Source organism: Sturnira hondurensis, unplaced genomic scaffold (genome assembly GCF_014824575.4).
Source record: "Sturnira hondurensis isolate 20B ecotype Veracruz unplaced genomic scaffold, ASM1482457v3 Scaffold0006655, whole genome shotgun sequence".
Lineage (NCBI taxonomy): Eukaryota > Metazoa > Chordata > Mammalia > Chiroptera > Phyllostomidae > Sturnira > Sturnira hondurensis.
This window is the reverse complement of record NW_028079286.1, coordinates 873,035-894,499: the sequence shown is the minus strand read 5'-3', so window position 1 is coordinate 894,499 and position 21,465 is coordinate 873,035. Positions and strand designations below refer to the sequence as shown.

The 21,465-nt window shown below is 42.6% G+C and overlaps 1 protein-coding gene across 1 annotated transcript in view; it reads left to right on the top strand.

The window, feature by feature from the left end:
- Positions 1-21,465, top strand: part of NPAS3 (neuronal PAS domain protein 3) — an 854,048-nt gene that overhangs the window by 680,133 nt on the left and 152,450 nt on the right. The gene's annotated exons all lie outside the window — the stretch shown is intronic.

Here is a 21,465-nt window from a genome sequence, read left to right as displayed (position 1 = left end):
AAGCTGGTTGGTCCACTGTTCCACATGCATAAGCCTCAAGATTATGTCAAGAAGTGGCTTGTAAGTGTCGGCTTGTGAGCTGGAAATTGTGGAAATGTGACAAGAAGCTCTCTGGCTCTTCTGTCTTTACTTTTATTTTATTTGAAGAGTCTGAACTGTTCCCCTTCCTTAAGCTCGGGCTCCTGGGCATTGAGGGAGTAAAAAACTATTCAGTTTTTTTCATGTAGCAAAATGGGGTAAAACAAGATCATGTCAGTAGTAAGGTAGCTTTTTCAGTTTTGGGAAAATCGATAATACCTCACCTTTCAACACTCAGTGCATCGTTGATGGGAAAACCACGTGCATCTCTCTAAGGGATTGTTAAGGTCCCCCCTTCAGTCTTGCAGCTCCGTGTCAAAAAGGACTATGCATCGGGGAAATGGGAAATAACGGGCAGCATCATCAGAACTGGCCTTTGTGACGAGAGCTCAGCCACCTCCTGTGTTGATGCCTGTGCTTTAAACAGAATTTTATTTTGGATCCCTGGGCATCCTTTTCTGTAATGTGTGTATGAACTTGGAAAAGTTACAGATTGAAGAATCAAATGCATTTGTCTTGTGATCGCAATGGGGCTTATACTCCTCCATGGTTTATTTTTAAACACATTCACTCTTGTCTCTCATATATTCCCAATTTTTCTAGGGGGAAGATACTGAGAAATTCACCAGTCAATTATTACCTTTTGTCCAAAATTTAAAAGAGACAGCATTTCAGACATAATATCTTCTCTCTGTTGGCTCCATAGCCTTTCTGTTTTGGGGGGGATTTTTTTTTTTAAGTGTTCACACCTGTTTTGTTCCCTCAATAGACCTGCAAACCTACAGCATGGGAGCCAGTAGCTTGTGACTTTGAACAACGGGCATCTGAATTCAAGTGATGATAGATTGCTCGTCATTAAAATATCTCTCTTTTCTTTGTGCAATGAGCCAGCAAGATTCTTTGAGAGCATTTAAACTCCAGTGCTTATCAGACTTCAACATTCTTCTCCAGAAACCTTCACATTCTCACAATTTCTCAAGAGAGGGTGTTAGCTGTCCAAATTCTCATTGGTGCTGTCGTATTCAGCCATAACCTTGAACTGTGCCTGGCCTTTCTTCACTCTCTTCCAGGACATAATCCTGGAGTTCCTATTTCTTTTCTCTCCCTACATGTGTATCCACAGAGAGAAGGCACCATTTAGACCATTACTAATTTTAAGTTTAAATCTTCCACTTGAAAGTCTGAAGGGATTTCACAGATAATTGGGGGTGTTGTCTCTTTTGCACAAGTTGGGGAGAAATCCTGTCTTCTTGGTGATAAGTTGCTCAGAGTAAAGGAAGAAAAGAGCATTTCAGTTATTGAATATTTAATTCTGGACAGCAGTTTAATCAGGGCTGGGATTTGGGCAATGGCTCCAGCCCCCTCCTAACTTAGTACAGTTTCAGTTCTTAGTATTCCTTAATTATCCCACTGAGATGTTTGAGAAGCAACTGGTAGTAAATGAACTTGGCAAATCAGCTATTAACCAAGTAATGAAATACAAATACATATGTTTGACAATTCTGCAGGGGAAATTTTTAAGCCAGGATTCTCAATGGATTGTATTGGCCAAGAGAGGAAAAAACAGGTGTTGTTATCAAACCGTATCTACAAACAGTTTGACGGGAGTTTTAAAATAATGCACAGTTCTTCCTGCCATGAATTCCAAACATGCCAATTAACCTATGGAGAATCGTGATTGTCAAATAATGAATCGATATACGCCCCACAGGGTGGGGAGGGAGGGCTCACTGTGACGTAGGGATAAATATTCAAGGCTCTCTCCCAAACAGTATATCTAAGGATGCATATCAACTTCACATCTAACCTTAAACAAAGCAGAGATCAGCTCTACTGAGAAAATTGATTTTATTCAACAGTAAGGCAAGGGAAATTAGTCAATTCAATATTTGTAGAAAGAAAATAAGCGAAGCCAGCTATTCCTGGTGGTCTGAGACTGTTCTTTGTTTTGGTAATTACGCCTTTATGTTTTAGGGCTCTTGTTTACATTTTCAGAAGGGCTTGAAATAGTTCGTGCATCAAGCAGCCCCCCTGAGCACCCAGGTTCTTCCACTGCGCAACAGTGAAGTTGTCCCTGGACCAATACAAACTGGAAATGAATCCTAACTATAAAGAAAGAGCTGCTTTTTTCCCCCTTGTTGTTTGGAGCTTCTTTAGAGCCGAGTCACAAACTAATGATCTCCACTGCAGCCAAGTCCTCCGTGTGATAGTATCTCATTGTAGTGAAGTCCACATTTACATAATATATAGTCTAAAATACCTTGGAGTGCAAGAATGGAACTATGGAAAATAATTTCCCCCCAGTTTCTGTGCACCTGCGTAGTAAGGCACAGGCAGAACAGGATGCATTTACTAATGTTTGCTATTGGATGGTAAGCCATTCTAAAGCTATGAGAGCCTTCAAAACCCCATAGGTCTCCATTTTGCCATTAGCCGTACCAGTTTAAACAGTCTGCTGCAAGAAATATTGACAGGTCAAGTACAGCTGGGAAGAGCACGTGTCCCAGTGGCCTTTACACTGACAGTTTCTCCCACATTAAAGAGTTAACTAGCAGCCAACCAGCTCGAAGTGGGAGCTAATGAATGAAATGGAGATTGATATAGACTCTTTGGAGGTGCATCGATCTGTGTCTTGTGAACTCAGCTTAGGAATTCTGCAGGCAGCATTGCCTGAGTAACCCTGGCATGGTGCCCATTAGCAAATAACTCTTTTAATGTTGGTCTTCAATTGATATATTTATTGTATTGCATATTACAGTGACCCCTCCACTACCTTTGTATTTGATGGTTGTGGTATCACGCCAAGGGAGAGTTCTACAGGATGCATTTGAGTTCGGACAGCATGGATGAAATATTTCATTAATTGCATTCTTCATTTGCATGTGATGTACCAAAGAGGAGCTTCTGGGGATACTGAATGTTCTTTCTTGCTACCCCAGCTAGCAACAATGAATCTACTTATGATTTCAGACCTTGGAATAGACACTATCTCCAATAAAGATACCACAATGAAAGCAGGTTTTAAGATAGTAAAAGACCGGTTAGTCTTGTAGCCTCCAACAAAGACCCTGTCTGTGTAACTGATAACTAGCAAAAGGAAGCCAGGGTAACGCCTGGTTAAAGAACCAGGTGGTGACCTCCTAGGTTTTGGCCAAGGCCATGTGGATTTCAGTATGTCGCCTTTGGCCATACTTGAGGAAGTCATTTTCACTCAGCAGTGGTTCTCAAAGTTTGATATTCATAAGAATCATCTGGAAAACTTATGATTCAGGGGATCTGTATTAGAACCTGGGAATATGCATTTTGATACTGTGTTTTAATACAGGTGGTCTTAAGACCAACAATTTTCAATGTTGATGTACCACATTAGAAACAAACAAAAAAAAAAATAAGAAGCACTCAGAAGATCCCATGTCAAAAATGTGAATTGCTAAAAAGCCCAAACATGCAGTAACTCCCCCTTACCCATGCCCCTCAGTGGATGCCTCAAACCACGGATAGTGCAGAACTCTGTGTACTGTGTTTTTCCTACACACTATAAAGTTTCATTTATCAGTTAGGCACAATAAGAGCTTAAGAATAATAATAATAAAGGACAATTATAACAATATACTATATAAAGTTATGTGAATGTGGTCTCTCTCAAAATATCTTATTATCCTGTGCTCACCCTTCTCCTCCTTGGGAGGACATGAGGTGACACATGCTTGCGAAATGAGATGACATGAGGTGAGTGCCGTAGGCATTGTGATGCAGCGTTGGGCTGCTGTTAGGGTTACTTGAACACAAGCACCTTGGTACCCTGACAGTCGATCTGATCACTGGTGTGCCTACTAAGTGGCTGATGGGTGGGTAGTGTATCCAAAGTGGACGTGTTTGGACGCAGGTGCCAGGCAGAGGGAGCAGAACAGTGAGAGATTCCACCATGCTACTTCAGAACAGCACACAATTTAGTACCTATGTTGTTTACTTCTGGAATTTTCCATTTCATATTTTTGTACAGAGTTAGACCTCGAGTAATGGAAACCACAGGAAGTGAAACCGCGAGTGAGGGGGAACTGGACTGCATGTCTCGGAGGTGGTAGTATCCCTCATATCAGTTTCACTGAGCAAACTGCTCTCTCTGGGAGACTGGTGGCCCCTCCTCCTAGGACTGGGCTCTGTGTGCCATCATTTCCGTAGAGTCAATGGTTTGGGCCTCTCCATGGACCGAGGATCCAAGTCCAGCTCTTAATGCGTAAGGGGCTCTGCTTTAGCTGCCATAGGCCCTCACCTCCACATTTCTCAAAGGCTTGACTTTGCATGCATTTGTTCAGACAAAAGTACCTTTTTCTTTTACCCACTCATACTTGAAGGTGTTTCTTTGTCCGGGGTTGAAATTACTGTTGATATCCTAAATAGTAGGCTAAAAACTGCCCTAGAGAGATGACCTAGGTAAGCCAAGTATCTCCTTTTATAGGGAAAGATCTTGAGTCCATGGAGTTTGGACAGCTTGTAGCCAAGCCAGAACTAAGCCCAAGATTCCGTCACTCCTTCTTGACAGCTCACGTTGACTGAAGAATATTTAGCTTAACGTCTGGAACACAAACTTATTTCAAAGAAATCCGTTGCCAACTATGACAGTCACTGAAATAAAAGCACCTAGAATTATGGGTTCGTAACATAACCAAGCTCATCTAGAGAGAAAAGTATATCATCTCCCGTCCCATTCAAGCCAGCTTAGTTGCCAGAGAATTTAAAGGAATGTAATGGGCCTGAGATTTCAGAAACAGTTTATTCTTACCGAAAAACTAGTAAGCCAGGTCAAAATAACAAAATGTTGTGTTTTGGTTGGGGGGGGGCGGTGCTATGCACATTACTAAGTAGTTGGGTACTAACATTAAATACCTGGTGTTTCTAAAATATCAACAGAGCATGCAATGGGCTGAATATGTGTGGCTCTCCCCAAATTCATATATCGAAGCCTTAATCCCCAGTGTGATATATTTGGAGGCAGGGCTTTGGGGAGGTGACTAGGACACAAGGGTAGAGCCGTAGTGAATGACATTAGTGCCCTGTAAGAAGAGATGTGAGAGAGATCATCTCTCTGTATGTGAGGCTACAGCAAAGAGACAGCTATCTACAAACTAGTTTCATCAGCCACCGAATCCGCTGGCACCTTGACCTCAGATTTCCCAACCTCCAGACTGAGAAACAAATATTTGTCGTATCAGCCACCTGGGTTTATGTAACAGTCTGTGGTAATTTGTTGTAGCAGCCAAGCCAAGACCCTACACATAATAAATGCATCTGATAAGGGCACTGCCTGTGGGCATTGGGAAGCAACTAACCTTAAGGAGGGAATTTGGACAAAAGGATCGAATTTGCTGTTCCTGGAGATAGGAAGTTCTTTGAGGGCCTAGGTGTGGACGGTGACAGTGGGCACACAGGGCGGTGTGTGAACCAGAGAATTCTGAAGGCTGTGTTTCCTGGGAGCATGTGACATGGGGAGGCTAAGGAAGGGGGAGATGCCTTCCTCCAAGTGAGTGCGTTCAGGAGGAGGAGCAGATTTGGTGGGTGGAGAGAAAAAAGCAAGGGAGCTTTGATTCGCTGCACTTTGGACAGATTCCATTTCAGGGGCCTCGGGGTGACTGCGATAGAAATGTACAAAAGGGATCTGTGGGTCTGAAGTGGTGGACCCTCCATGGCAGTGAGTCATCCGTGTGGCTGGTGGCTCAGTCATGGCACAGAAAAGATTGTTTGAAGCTCAGAGTCTCAAAGTACGTCCCAGGCAAGCAGTGTCAGCATCACCTGGAAGCTGTTTTTCTAAATGCAGATTCTTGGGCCCCATCCCAACTTATTGAGTCAGAATTTCTGGGGTTGGGCCCCAGCATGTGCGCCAAGGGATTCTAATGTATGCTCAAGTTCGCAAAGCATTGGTTTCAGAAAAATGCTGCATGAGAACAGTTATGCAGCTGGTGGAGAAAGGGGAAGGCATGCAAAACTTTAAAAATGTGAAGAGGGCGATCAAAGGGTGTGGCTAAGGTGAGGATGGTGTTTTGAGAAGGATGAGTGGTCAGTAAAGTGAAATGCCTCAGAGGTCAAGAAGGAAGAGCCTGTGACATGCCCATCGGCTCACACAATGAACAGGTTATTAAGGATGTGGCTAGAGCAGTTTCAGAGTGGACCAGATGGAGGCCCATTTATTGCTGATGGAACAGGGTGGGAGGAAGTAGAGATAGGGAGCTTAGATTACTTTTTCACCAAGCTTAACTGAAAGGAAAAAAAGGAAGAGAGAAGGAGAAAGACAGGGAGGATTACAGACTGGAGGAAAAGTGTCTTTTCAAGATATGAACGCCTTGGGTTGGCTTTTGCCCCCACCCCCCACCCCCACCCCGGGAAGGAGCCAGGAAGGAGCAGAGGCCGCAGACTCCCAGGCTCCAGAACAGAGTCTCGCCCTGGGTGGTGCCGTGACCTCCCAGCTGGTGTCCCCTTCCCCGGGCTCTCTCAGCCCCGATTTAAAAGTTTAATCAGATCTCACCGTAACTGTTTGACAGCACCAGCATCACCTAATACCAGATGTAGCCACATAGCCCAGATTCAACAGCCTGTATGAGACATCAAACTGCCACTGTCCCTTCCAGACGTGCTCCCACCCAGGATCTGTCTGGTTCTAGGCCTCTCTGTCACCACACCCACACATCCCCTCAGCCAGCTGGGACAGCTCCTTCCCATCCTTCAACACCATCTTCTCTGTGACACTCTCCCTCCTCCCCTAGGCAGTACTGGTTGATTCCTCCAGCCACTAGCCTCTGTATCTACGTCTCTCCTGGCATGTCGCCCACTGCATTATAACTATGTTTCCATGTTTCTTCTCATGGACGGGAACCCCCTGGACTACAACCACAGCGGGCACCCCCCACTGATTTTTTATTCCACGGCCCTCCCAGTGTCTGCCCATAAGAGGTGCTCCCTGGGTGCTTACATAATGGGGGAATGAATACTTTTATGAAGGACCATACACTCAGTTTCAGCACCACAAGTTTGCTTTAGATTCTGCATTATTTTGCCTGCCTGAAGTCTCTAGATTTTTCTGAACACAGATTAGAAGGTTTACACGACATAACAGCTAGGATGAAAGGTTTTCTACCGTATGGGCTTCACTACTTGAGCTGGAGTTTCCTGTTCCCCACACGGCTCAGCAGTGGCCTATGAGGACCTTTCCAAAGTTGCAGTTACTCTGTCATCTAATCACCGACTTTAAGGGCATTTGTGAGCCTGGGAGAGTCTCTAAAGAAGTCTAGGTCAAATCTTAAGACTCCAGTAGCCACCACCAAGAGACCATAAAGCGTGGACTGTTGCACGGTGCGCCGCGGTAGCTTGGCTGTTTGAGGCAGGCTCCAACACTCTCACCGATTAAGCAGCCCTCCTCAGAGCCACGCAGTCGGGAAGTTCAGAATCACATTGCCTAGCACACCAGGCCCCTCAGTTACCAACTTCAAAACCAGACACCACTATTAAACACTAGAAACGAAAATCCTCTCATCAGTTAGGAATCCGCCAGCATCTTCATTTCCCTCCTGCTACCAGGCTGTCAGCAGAAGGAAAACGCGCATGGAGAACGCAGGCACACAGGCACACTGAGTAGCTGTAGGTTTAAAGATTAAAAAGATCCATCTATTTATTCTGCTGGAACTATTACATCCGTCTTTGCTTTCCTTCAGCATGAGTGTAGACAGAGACATTTTATTTTTTCAGTAAAAAATTATCTTTTTATCACAGGCTTGAGAAAAGCATCTCTCTAAGTACAATACACTATTATTAAAATGTTTTCTTTGGGGTCACTTCTTGTACTGGCAGTAAAAAATGAGTTCATTATAATGATCCAAAATATTGAGATCACTTCTCAATATCTTTTTTCCTTGAAAATTAGTTGAATCTAAAATTAACTTTGAAGTTGTCTTTAATATTGAAATTTCTCATAAAATAATACAAAGCATGCATTCGAGCATGACATGTCTAACTTTGCCATAAACCTGACCCAATAACCACTTTCAGTTTGCTGGGCTCCACTAGTATCTTTAGAAAATATACGTGAGTTTAGATTTAACCCATTTGTAATGTCAGTTATAACTGATTGTTCTCCATATATGATGCTGAAAAAGTGACCAGAAGAAACTTTACCACATGCAAAGTGTCAGCATTGTTCACTACTTTAAAGAATTCTCCAGCTTATAAGGCACTGCTTTTTCATCAAGTGAAAAATAGATTATACATTGTTCAGGAAGCAGAAAAAAAATTATAAGGAGATTTTGCCTATTGAATGTAATGGATTGTCAGGAACCCTTGACATTATTCTACAGGCAAGGCCACATAAAATCAATACATCTTAGGCGAGGTTTAATTTATTTGTAGGTTCTTACAACAAATGACTTACCTCTTTTGTTTGCCGTTTTTCTTCTTCACTTTTGCACTCATGAGTAGCTACGGTTTTTATCTGTCTAGTTATTAAGCACAAAACAAGATGATCGTGTCTTTATTATCGTATTTTTTTAAAGAGGGTGATTGCAAAGCATAAAGAAACACAACCAGGAACGGAGACGTTGTGCTAAATGTAATGGTTGTGAAACATCGCCTGCTGCCCAGTTACCTAAGGTGCAAAATACCAGCAATGAGCTGGGTCTTACCCCGAATCATGCACTGTTTTTTGTCATGCACGAGTCTCTCAGGAAGAGATTTCCCCCTCTCTGTGAGTTCCTGTAGGGCTGGCCGCTTTTGTGAAAGGAAGGTATGTGTTTGTAAAAGGAAGGACTGGAGATTACGAAACTTACTTTGACAGTTTTGATCCTGTGTTGGTGTGTGGCCTATCACAGACTTCACAGTGAAAAGTGTGAGCTTTCAGCATGGGAAACACTAGTGACTGTATGTAGTCTAACAAAAAATTTCCTTCTTATATGTTTTGGTCATTTTTCTTTTTCATGTTAAATTCATATTGAAGACAAAATAGAGTTGTTTTATGCATCTGGTTAAACAGACCAAATGGGCTGCCAGTCCTCCCCCTGCTTCCCCCAAATGTGCCTCTGTGAGGAGGACGCCCCAGAGTCAGCACGGGGCTGGGCTGGAACCCAGCCTTTCTATCTGCTTTCTGTGTGATGTTGGGGGAAAGCTTGCTATCTCCCCCCTTAGTTTCCTCATCTGAACAATGTAGGAGATAGTATCACCAGCTGTGATATTAAATTTTGACTATGTAGTGCACACTTGTACGCATACAAGACATGGGAAGCACTAAATGCTCAGAAGCTGTTGGTGCCTACCACTTTTCAGCTAGAACTTTGCAGCTGGTAGGTGCTGCACCATTGCTTGGTCCTTGAGGGAAGACTTTCAACCAGCACCAGAAGTGTCCAGCTTCAAATGGGGAAGTTGAAGCTGTGTAACTGTTAGAGCAAGCATTTCAAAGCAATTCTTTACAGTGGTAATGGATGTGGCAAATGTGTGGATTTTGTTAGGATTTCATCTGACAGCCATGAACACAGATATATTTTAAAGTAATGTAACTGTCCTAAATCTCGAGCAGGGAATACAATGACTTCTAGTATTATTTTTCACTTCTCCAATGACACTCTGAAAGTTATATTTGATAAATTCCTTAGAAGTTATTTGACCTAGAAAAGGCCCTGTACCAGTTAACCTTGGTTTTGTTCTACTCAGACCTGTGTCCAAGGCCCATCTAATGTAATACATCACGAAGGTTAATATGCCGAAGTCTTCCCAGAGCATGGTTCCCTAGGCCACTCTTTAGGGAAAACCCCCCCAGCGTGAGACTTTTGAAACACTGGTAGCTATTACCATTATAGGTTTAAAAACAACCCCTTTAAACCCATTTATCCTCAGTAGCAAATAATATAAGAGAAAAGCCCAGTGCATCAAGAAATCAGCAGAAGTGGATAAATATATGTACTCATCATAGGCATGGCTGATCTCAAGAGATGTAAGCTACAGACAAATATAAAATATCAGGAATTATGCTACTTTTAGGAGCTATTAGTTCTGCTTTATATTCATGATCACTGATACTGCCAAGTTTAAAACAATCTGGGGGAAAAAAACATTGTCTAGGGGTTGTTGGGTTTGTTTTGTTTTTTTTTTAAGAAAGTTGTGATTTATTTAGCCTTACCTGAAACCGTAAGGACTTGCTGGTGGTTTCCATAACCCGGCTCGTAGGGTGGAGTTCGCACCGAAGACATAACAGCAGATTTAAGGTCAGAAGTTACATGTTCTCCCCCTTTTTCCTATTCAAAAACATAAACTTCTCTTCCCAAGTTCAGGTACCACAGGGTCAGTGTCCATCTGTCCCAGACTAAATTGTCCTGCCACAACACAGTCTTCCATAAGCCACCATGGAAGCAAGAGGGGCAAGAGGGGAAGGACGGTAAAGCGCGGATAAACGGTGCTGGAAGGAGACATGACCTGGGCTGGTGAGCACACAATATAACCTACAGATGGTGTTTTATAGAGTTGTACGCCTGAAACCTATGTGATTTTTATTAACGAGTGTCACCCCAGTAAACTCAATAAATTTTTTAAAAATCACTTTTCCTGTTTATTTTCACAATTATCCTTTTAAAATTTGCTTTTACATGATCTCCTAAATCCTCTGCTAACTCGGCAATTTGAAGAGAGAAGCTGAAGTGGGGCCTGGCTTGACCAGGTTCTCTTAGGAATTCAGTGGTGAAATATAAACTGAGGCGCAGGCGTTCCTTCCACGATATTGTCTTACTGCTTATTGTATTTGCGAATTGCCACTTTAATTTTTACCAATGCGACTCAGGGTAAAAATTACCCCGCCTTGCTCCCCAGGGAAGATAGTATTGAGCCTGAAGATAGTATTGACTCACCTTGAACCTGTCTTTCAGGCAAAGCAGATTTGGGCACTAAACGTAAATCACATCATCCTCATCAGGCAGGTGGCCTGGGATATGGTCCTGGAAGAGCTACTCAGAGGCTACCTAGTGATCATACAACATACCACATCATGCAATATACATCATACAACATACCACATCATACAACATACCGCATCATACAACATGCCGCTGTGTGTTCTGACATCTCCTAGACGTTTTTGTGCCTCCAGTGACACAGCTTAAAGAATATTTCAGAAATATGTTTAAAATGCTCATTTAAAAAAATCATACCCAATATTCTTAAATTTAAGAAATAGTTCCCAAGAGGAAAAAGCTTATAAAAATATTTATTACTCCATTTGATGTCAAACATAATATTTTCTGTGTAAATTGATCATAAAAAATCTTCTGATCAAGGGAAGTTTATCATTCATTCATTTATTTGATGAGCAGTAGCAGGGACCTACCAAGTTTTAAAAAAAACACAGCTACTTTAGGATTAGTGGGGGCGAGGGAAAGATTTTCACAGAAACAATGCGAAAACAGAGCTCCTGGTCTCTGCAAGTTGAAACTCTAGCTGTACAAATACTCAGACATGAACCATCCGACTTTTGTGAATAAGTGTGTATATACGGAGAAAACTCCTGGGAGGGAATGCACCCGAAGGCTGTTGGTGGTTCTCTGTAGGTGGCAGGATAAATGATTTTAGGCATCCTCCTATAAGTTACAATAGTCTCTGAAATTTCTAAACTAAACATGTATTTCTTCAATAACCAGGAAAATTAAAAATTTTTTTAAATTCCTTTAAAATGACATCTTTGTAAGTGTGGGTTTGATAGCTTTTCTTGCAAAGTGTTATCACTGAGTTTTTCTTAATTTCTATTCTGTCATCTGGCCTGCCGCCACCAAGTACCTATGATCTGAGCTGCAAGAGACCTTCCCTGGCTCTTCCGCAGGAATCAGCAAGGCCGGGGATTCCTTCGAGTGCGCATTTCATTGCTGTCATGTCTATGCCTTTGTAGCTTTGTTTTTAGGCAGATATATGTTAAATGAAATGGCATAGCCACACGTTAATCATTGATCTGTACACCTTAAACCTTTAGAGACCAGCCAGTCTCTGCACACAGCTGTCCAAAGTCTCTTGTAACAGCGTATCTGGCAAAGAAACGGGATTTTATCTATAACACCACTGCCTCTTATCTATTCCTGTGTTTTCACCAAAGGGCGTAAATTTGACTGTGTCCCAGCCTATTAGCAAGGCGGGTATAGGTCTGACTCATTTTTTACTCTAGTCCTTGTACCTTTCTCCTGAGGGAGGACCAGGCAAGCCCCACCCCCTCTGCCCCCGTATTTGTTTAGACCACTCGTGATGTGAAGACAGGACAGCTATACTCTTAATTTCCTTGGCATTTATTTCTATCTGTAGTCCCCTGGTATTTCCTTTCCTTAAAAATAGACTATTATGGTCCCCATGTTTGATGCCTGCATTTCTCTTGTAGACAATTACAATTTTTGTACTAATTGTACTCAGTTGAATTGATAGAGGAAGAGCAAACCCAGTCATGGTGAGAGTTTACTGAGCATATTGTCTTGCAGAAAGTTTTTTACCCCAAGTAAATTTCTCATTTGTTTTTTAGAGTTTGTGTTCAATAATTCATCGATTCCCAACAGCAGAGAAGAGTGGGAGATTTATGGTGTATGATTGTGTCATGTCTTGTTTTATCATGTCGATAGATAGAAAATTGACCACAACTACAAAAGCCTATTTATAATTCTATTTGATCACCATGGGAACTCATCAAAACAGAGGGCAGCTCCAAAGTTTCATTAACAGATCATCTCGGATCTCCTGCTGCGTCCTGTCTTCATTTTCTTTTCACATCATCCTTTGCTCAGAGCTCTAGCTTGAGAGAGGAGGTCAGAGCTGCCGTAATGCACATTTGCCATTCCCCACCATCCCCCAGATTAATATTAAACTGTTAAAAGAAAATGAGAGTTTATTGATTGTTTTAAGCCAGGCATGTTCTAGCAGCGAGCCGTTATTCAGATTCAGCAAGCGGCAATAGATAACTGATTTCAATAAGAAGACAGAGAGGGATGCAGGCCAGGAATCAGAAGGGAGAGAGAACAATGGCCCAGGAATGTTTAATCTTTCTTATGGCACTAATCGTTACTTTTGCAATTTGTGATTGTTTATAGATCATTTCTTTTAAGTCCAGGTACAAGATTGAAAAATCTCCATCTAGACACTTAGATTTCGGCAGGAACAGAAGAGGGCCCTATTTAATACAGTTGGGGGGGAAATAAATGCAATTTTAGACTTGCTCTGTCTTAAAACACAAAAACAAAAACTGCACTGTTCATGCTTGCCAGTGGGAATGCCAGTGTGTACCTGTTCTTTTTTTAATTAGCAGGAAAACTTTACAAGGTCACAGTGGAGCATATTGTTTGTGGTCTCCGAGAAGCCTCGCCGAACCCCTCTTCTGGTGGTTTTGGTCTTCTCTCCAAATGGCCAGGATGGATGGAGAAAATGCATTCACAGATGGCTGTCTCACTGATGTCTCCTTTGTTTGCCAATATTGTGGCTGCCAAATTTACTGTGATGCAGAGGTATCTTGAGTAACTTTACAAAGGGCTCTTAAGCCCAAAAAAGTGTCCATGGATCAGAGAAATGGCTTTTATCTATAAGCCTTGTCATCTCCTCTCGCAATAATCTTCATATAAGTAATCATCTCATCATATATAGATCAATCAGCCTTGTTAATGCTCTGATCTCAGCTCTCACTTTTCAATGCAGCTCTTGTGACGGGGAACTATTTTCTTTGTAATTTGAGGTTTTGATTTAGTGGTCACATTAGTCTTGTCAGTTTGTAGCAGCATACCATGATGTTATTCATAACCAGTGATAGTATTATCTGCTATAAAGTTGCACTGTAAATCAGGAATAGTTGTCAACTTAAATATTTATGCATGTCTGGGGAAAGTAATTGTTAAGCAGACACCCTTTGCTGTAAAACACCGACACCCTAGTTCTGATCTTTTTTTGGTGGGGGTGGGTGGGGGGAGAAAGAAAAAGTAGAAAACACAACAGAGAGAAAGGGCGCAAGAGGGCAAGGCACTGTGTAAAGTTAGCGGCACTGCTAAAATATTAGGATTAGAAGTTATTCAGATGTGTCAGAAAGAATCTTTGTTCCGTGGGTTAAGCAATAAGCTCTTGGAGTTTGCCATTTTAGAGTCCTTTGTGGGTTGGCTTTTTGGTCTTTGCTGTCACTGGTTCTGAAGGTTGAAGAGAAGAGCAGTGTCAGAACGCTGATTGGTAGCACAGAATTTTCTGAGACAATCTGAATCCCATATTCAGCTACTTTGCCACAGTGGATTAAGATGATCTAAAGGAGCTTTGTGAGCTCGATAAAAATCAGGCAGGAGAGTGTGTGCTGGGAGGAATTCTACCCTTTTTGTCCTTCCAAGTTAATTGTTGAAGTTTTCTCTCTGCTGTCTGTAGAATTTTTCAAGCTCAAGTCCATTGTTTTTTAAATAATGTATGTAAATTTCTGAAAACATGCAAATTGGGGAGAAGGTTTTTTCAACCCAAAGACTGCTTGTCTTGTCATTTCTCTTGTATATGATTGGTTCTGTCAAGTTTGACAAAGTTTTATTTAATTTCCACTCGAGATACTTGATCTTTATGATGTATTTCCTGCTGCATGCAAATTTATCACAAGACTAAAAGGTGGAAGAGAGAGCAGTGGTTTTCCTGTGTCGTGCGTTCTTTGTTAGTGGCACTGAGGACTAGATTCTCGTACCTGTTCTATTAGAAATTACATATGAGCACATAATATTTGCATACTTTATTAAAGCACTGATCAAAATGTGCCTTTTGCCATTGAGAATGTGAACATACTCCTTGAATATTGACTAAACTCTCATAACGTTGGGTCAATGAGCCATGAAACATATGTTCAGAAGTATGGCGCATGCAAGAAAAAGTGTAAGGGCGTGAAGTACCTTGTTGTGGCCATGGCGCCACATGCATTTGGTGCCCCAACTTGAAGTGAGTGAGACAGCAGGTGGTCCTCTTCGCCTGGCCACCACTGGGTGCAGTGACACAAGTCAGAAGCGTGCCATGGAGTTATTGTAATGTCCTTCCCTTGTCCTCGTCGTAAGTCCCATATCCAGGTTCATTTTTTTTCTTCAGAGCATCAGTCTGAGGGGGTTTTGAAGAGCTATTCTCTGAGGTAACTATGCCAAGAGGTATTCAATGCTAACTCCCTGCCTGAGGTCACGAAGCTAGGTACCTAGGTACAAACAGAACCCAGGTCTTATCCATCCCAGCCCAGGTCCGTACTGTTAGGTAGAATCGTGCTTTGTTTGTTTCTTTGTTTAGATCCTCACCCAAGGGTATGTTTACTGATTTGAGAGAGCGAGAAGGGAGAGAGTGAGAGGGAGAAACATTGACGTGAAAGAGAAACATCAATTGGTGCCTCCCATACGCTCCCCTACTGGGGATCCAATCCACGACTGGACGATGTTCCAACCAGCTGAGCGACCTGGCCAGGGTTAGAATATTTTGCCTCATGGATAGCAGGAATCAAAGTAATTGTTTTTTCCTTAAAGAAAGGAGAGGAAAATGCTCCTTTAAGGAAAAAAGATGAAACAATAGGACAAACCCACAGGACCGTGAGCTGAGAAATGGCAAGGGTTAGCAACTACCCGAAAGGGAGAGGGTGCATTTTGAAGGCCCATGTTACCTGAATACTTAGTTCCACAAAATCCCCTAAAACTTAGAAATGCTATGGTTGTTTATGGTTCCACTCTTGACTGCTAAATCCTGAGGATGGAACTCAGGAATTGCATATTAACAAGTACAACAGATTATTCTCATGCACATTAAAGATAAAGCCCGCAGGCCCTATGTGGCAATACCTAATTTATCAAAATAAAAGAAAAACTGCAACCAATGAAAAATGTTCCCAGAGCATTCTGGAACATAGGAAGAATGATAGATTTGGCATCTCTGTTCTGTGTTGTTAGGTTGTGTGAAGCAGTGGTTCAGTTCTTTCTGAGCGGAAGGATTCAGTATCAGCTTGGAAGAAGCTCTAGGGAAGTGACTCCCTGAAGGCCTGTCTCCCAGGTACTGGGGAGCACACAGCCCTTGGCTTCCGGGCAGGGGGGCGGCCTCTCTCCTGTCTCTCATCCTGCTTCCCAGCCCGGTGAACTGGAGCTGCCACTTGATCCAGGCATCAAAGGGCTCTGCGTGTTGGCGCTTCTGAGCTTGCTGCCACTGGCCTGTCATCCCACATGCCAACTGGCTGACCACATATCCACTCATTCACTAAACAGACCTTTATTGTGGGCCATCGCACCGTGGGAGCCAGGACCACAGCAGTGTAGAAGGAAGGGCAGTTACCAGCCCTCAAGCGTCAATACATACACTCTCAGGCCAGTCAGATACCAAAAAGGAATTCATTATATATGTGCTCAGTGACTGAAGGCAAGGTGCCAGTGCTGCTGGGACATCTAACAGGAAGAGCAAATCTAGTCTTAGGGTTCCCTGAGAAAATGCAGTTTCAGCTGAGACAAAGGACAGGGAGACTTTAGCCAGGAAACGCTGGGAATGGAGGGCCATCCTGCTTCTACACTGATTACAAAGGAGGGAAAAAAGAAAGAAAAGGAGAGAGGAAACAAAGTTGCCTATCCCATGGCACTGTTTTATTCATGACGTACACATCATGATATCATATTTACAAAGGGGTAAGAGAAATGGTGTCTGTGAGAATACCTCCATTACTCTGAGCTTTAACTTAACTTACTTTAAAACTGAATCCTCAATACATTCCATCTGTAAGCTTGAGTCACCCTATTTAACACCATAATTTCTGGGTATCTGCTAGTCATTTTGCCTTGTAAGTGGATATCTGCACAGATGATTGGTTGATCTAACTAAACCTATCAAAATAATTTAATAATATCCCTGCTTCCTGATATCTTTATACTTCATATCATGTCTGAGTAATCATGAAATATACAAATAAGATGTACATAATCATATGAATTCAGTGATAAAACATAGATTAATAAAACTGTTATAAAAGAGTTTAATAAAACTTTTAGAAAACGTAGATTTCTTACCACAGACGTGTTCCAGCACTTTCATCTTTAAATCTTCCAGACTTGAAAATCCCATTATAACTGCATTCCCTCCTGACCAAATGTCTCCTAGAACAGCTTGGAACGCTTGTCTTTGGGTCCTTGATGTCTACCGGCTAATGAGGCACTACTTATTGCCACCTTGCCATTTGCTCATACAGTCGCAATTTTCTAGCACCCTCAAAAAATTGAACATGACTATATTTATAAACTCAGGATTTCTATGGCAGCCATTTGACTTCTGTGGATACAGGGTCTTGGGCACAGGAATGGACTCATCCACGGCTTTGCACCTACCTCCCTCACGTTCGGTGTAGACGGGACCACCACTGTCCCCGAGCATTCCTGTGACAGCAGTAAGAGGACAGTGTTTTACAGGGTGAGCTGTCCTTGTGTCAGTGGTGTTTATACCTTTGAAAAAAGTGCTGCTGACTAAAATGATGTAAAAATCAAGTATATGATTTTCTCATGGAAGCAGTATTTATGTCTTTATGGACTTACAAGCAACTTCGTGATGGAAGTGACTGCATACTAACTTGCTTAATGAACTAGATAGTCCAAGTACCTGTGGAGCATAAATCCTTCTAAAATGCATAAAATGAAGTAGTAGCCCAGTAAGAAAATGTATGCATTCATTACATCACAATTCCTGCATTACATTATTCTGGCTAAATGGTGAAGGAATACATGAAAATAAGACTTCCTTTGTAATATTTTTTGACCAGCATCTTTGAAGAATATTGAGGGTCACTGGATCACTCTTTGATACAGCACGCTGCCTTCTGGTTTTCACTGCATTTTCTCTATAACAAACAAAAGCAGTCAAGATTGGATTGCTGGTTGTTCTACTGAATGACCGAGTCTTTATTCTTTCCAGAACTACCATCTCATTAACACCATTGTTTCACCTTGAACCAATTTAGTTTTAAATGCATGAAACAAGTCCTGTTTACACTGAACACTTCACCCTCTGACTCAGCACCGCATTACTTCACAATGTCAAGGATGCCTCCAATTTGTGGTGTAAAATGGAGCCAGACTCAGAAGCCTTGAATGGGCTGAGCTCACACCTGAATCATAAAGTCTCACCTTTCCCTCCCAGCTCTAATCTTGCATGTTCTGGTATACAGCTGTTTTTAGCTTTCGCTGCCCCCCCCCCCATTAACTATGTTTTTTAAAGTTCTAGACCTCAGATACCCAGGTAAACATGTCTAAGCCTAAAGATGCATATTTACTTAAGTAACAACCCAATTGTACAAACATTTTGCTCAGTCCTCCTTTGAAATTACTTCTAAAAATAATTTCCCTGGTTCAGAAGCAAGACGGGTTCATTAACTCCAAGTCACTGAAAACCATTCCTTGATAAGAACCTGCTTACTGTAACCTCCTCCACAGCTCTTTTTACTCTCTCAGTCCTCTGACTTTTATTTTGCCCCTAGGTTTTAAGAGAGGCTTAGGAGTCTGTAGGAAAGGGAAGGGAACAGACCAAGGTTAGCAGCCTATGGGACCCTCTGACTGAACCCCCCAGGCAGCCAACTCACTGAGAGAAATCTGAGGGCTGTCCGTACCAACTACAAGAACTGAGCTGGTTTCATGGGTGTGACCCACTTTGTATTGTGAATGTAAGTCATCAGATTTCACGTTGTGACAAGCAAAATTTCAGTTGACTGGAAACTGAGGTCCAAAGAACACTGCATACACAAAAAAAAGTGTATGTTCTTCCAAGTGTGCTGCATTTTGAAATGAACTCCTGCATGTAGCATTTACATCTCTAACTTATTTAATGTTTTTAAATATTTTTCAGTGCAAACATGTTTTTAATACTAAACTCCTAGACAGAAAGGACTTATGGAAATCTAGTAAAAAGCAAAGGAAAGATCATCTTTGAAAACCCGATTGATAGAACTCCAAGTGAGGATAAGCTGTAAATTTTGCTCATGCTAATGAAGTGCTGTGGTTGGGCTTCTGGGGACAGCGCAGTGCGATTCCACCCCGGGGATGGCACAGACTGGGATGTGTCCCAGCGCTCCTGTGAGGCGGGCTCGGAAGGGAAGCGGTGTCCTCAGATCACCCCTCTGTGTGCGGGGAGACAGTTACCCTGCTTGCCTCCTCAGCGGTCATGTGACCACACCACCCTCATTTAGCCTCATTTCATCATCATCAGTTAAACCCTCCAGATCTTGATTGCCATCGCCTCCGCCCTAAATTCAGTCGCACTCAGTAACACTGCCCTGGTGCTGAGGAGCACAGTGTGGGCTGGTGCTGCCCCTAGAGTTCTAGCTGAATGCCCTTGGCCCTGACCTCGCTGTGAGTTTTCCTCTGTGGAGAAAGCCATCCAGGAAAAATGCCCAGGTTCCCAAAGTTAAAACTGGGGAGGGGAGGGAAGCACCTTATACAAGTAATAGGTCAAATTTAAGGTCATTCCAACCAAGGATGCCCTTGCTTTGTTCTGTCCCCCAGAGGAACAGGCAACAGCTCCCAGGTTAATGAATGCATTAAAATGACCATCCACCATATAAAACATTTTGCTTCTCTCAAGGGAGTACCCACAATGCTGGGAACATCTCCATCCATGTACTTCCTGTCCTACATGTAGTAGACAAAGCAAACCTGTGGTCTCGGTTACCCATGTGCAAAATTGTTTACCTGAAACATGTTATTGAGAGCAACTAGTCAGATTTGCTCATCTCAAAAAGATGAGTTTCACCCTGCCTGTTAAGAGAACTGGCACAAGGGAAAACAACATTAAAAAAAAAGCATAGTTGTGCACAGAGGGTTGCACAGGGCTGGGAACCATTCATAATTTGATTCAGTATTTCCGGGTAATCAACAGAATGATGCTAAAGCCAATGTACAAAAGATGCCATTCCTGGTCTGGCAACAAGATAGACATACAGACACTGTTACTTTTGTTATGGATCTTGGCCAACAGCTTGTTTTATAAACTTCACTGGAAGTTGGTTATTGTATTAGACATGCTTGGAAGCTGATTTTCAGTCCTGTGTAAGGAACACTTCATGACATGGAAAAATTGAGTTAAATTTTCATAATTATGTGATAAGCAGTAAGAAGAAATAGAGGAAAACCCTAGTGATGTCAATGCTTATGAGGAAAGGAGAAAAGCCAAAAGAGGCAGGGACAGAGGGGACAGGGGTTGGAAGAACATAAAATGCATCCCAACAGCCTAACAGACTGACTGTGGGTGACATAGGAAGCAGAGCATTGGGGCTGGTAACAGAAATAATGAGATGTATATAAGGTGAACTGATTGTGGGAGAGAATGCAAGTTGAGGGAGGTTGCTTGTACTACCAAGGGTATGAGGAGCCAGGGGAATGGTTTGTGAAGATGACTTCTCTGGCAAAGTTCAACCACCCAACCGAGGGTTTTCAGACTTTAATATGCAGAAAAGAAACCCTGGGGTTGCTGTGGAAAAATGCAGATTCCTGGACACCATCCCAAGACAGCCTGATTTAGTTCTATAGATGGAGGAACCAGGGACTTGTTTTTAAGAAGGCCAGATGCATCTGCATTTTTTTTTACAAGACACAGGTGCTCTCCAGACCTCACTTGGAAAAAATTCTGCAAATGAAGCAAAGAAAATCTTACACAGTTTAACAGCAGCAGCTTATTGGAAGAGAACAGAGGTGCTTGTTGGTAAGGAATATGCTGCATTACCCCAACCAGGACACATGGAAGATGGACCTAGAATGACAGCTGCGCAGAGAGAGGATGTTAGATGCTGTGGAATGTGGGGCAAGATGAAACACATCCCCTTCAGTTCGTTTCCTGGGTGAAAATCAGCCTTTGCCCTACGTGGCACCTGTGGTTAGAGATGCCCCGCATCCCAGTTGAGACCGAAAAAAACCCTCAAAGAATGCTCTGAAAATAATTAAGCATGATAATTCTGGATTATCTTTAATTAGAGGGAGCTTTGCTGCACTCCGAGCTTTAAAGGGTCATCCTGATTTTGTTGCCAGTGATCTGTCACTGTTGCTCGGGCACATTATTCATCCTTTTCACCTCTGATCTTCCCCTCCTCTGAGCACAGCCCTCTGCAAGGCCCCTGCACTTGGGCTGCAGCATAAAAGAAGTCCCCTCACGTTGTTTCTCCCGCTCCTACCAGATGACATGTTCCTCCCAGGGGGAATGAAGGAGGAGAAAATCCTCTCCTTTCTTTCCTGCATTCTGTGCTGGCTCCTTGGTGCCAGGCCCTTGCCTCCGCAGAAGCACCAGCTTCTCCCCTGAGAGGACTTGGTCCTCGTTGCTGCTGAGCAGTGCCCAGGTCAGAGCCAACAGCCTTTATGCAGCAAGGATGCCCTTGTAGGCCTGAGGATGCCAGCCACGTAGAAGAGAAGA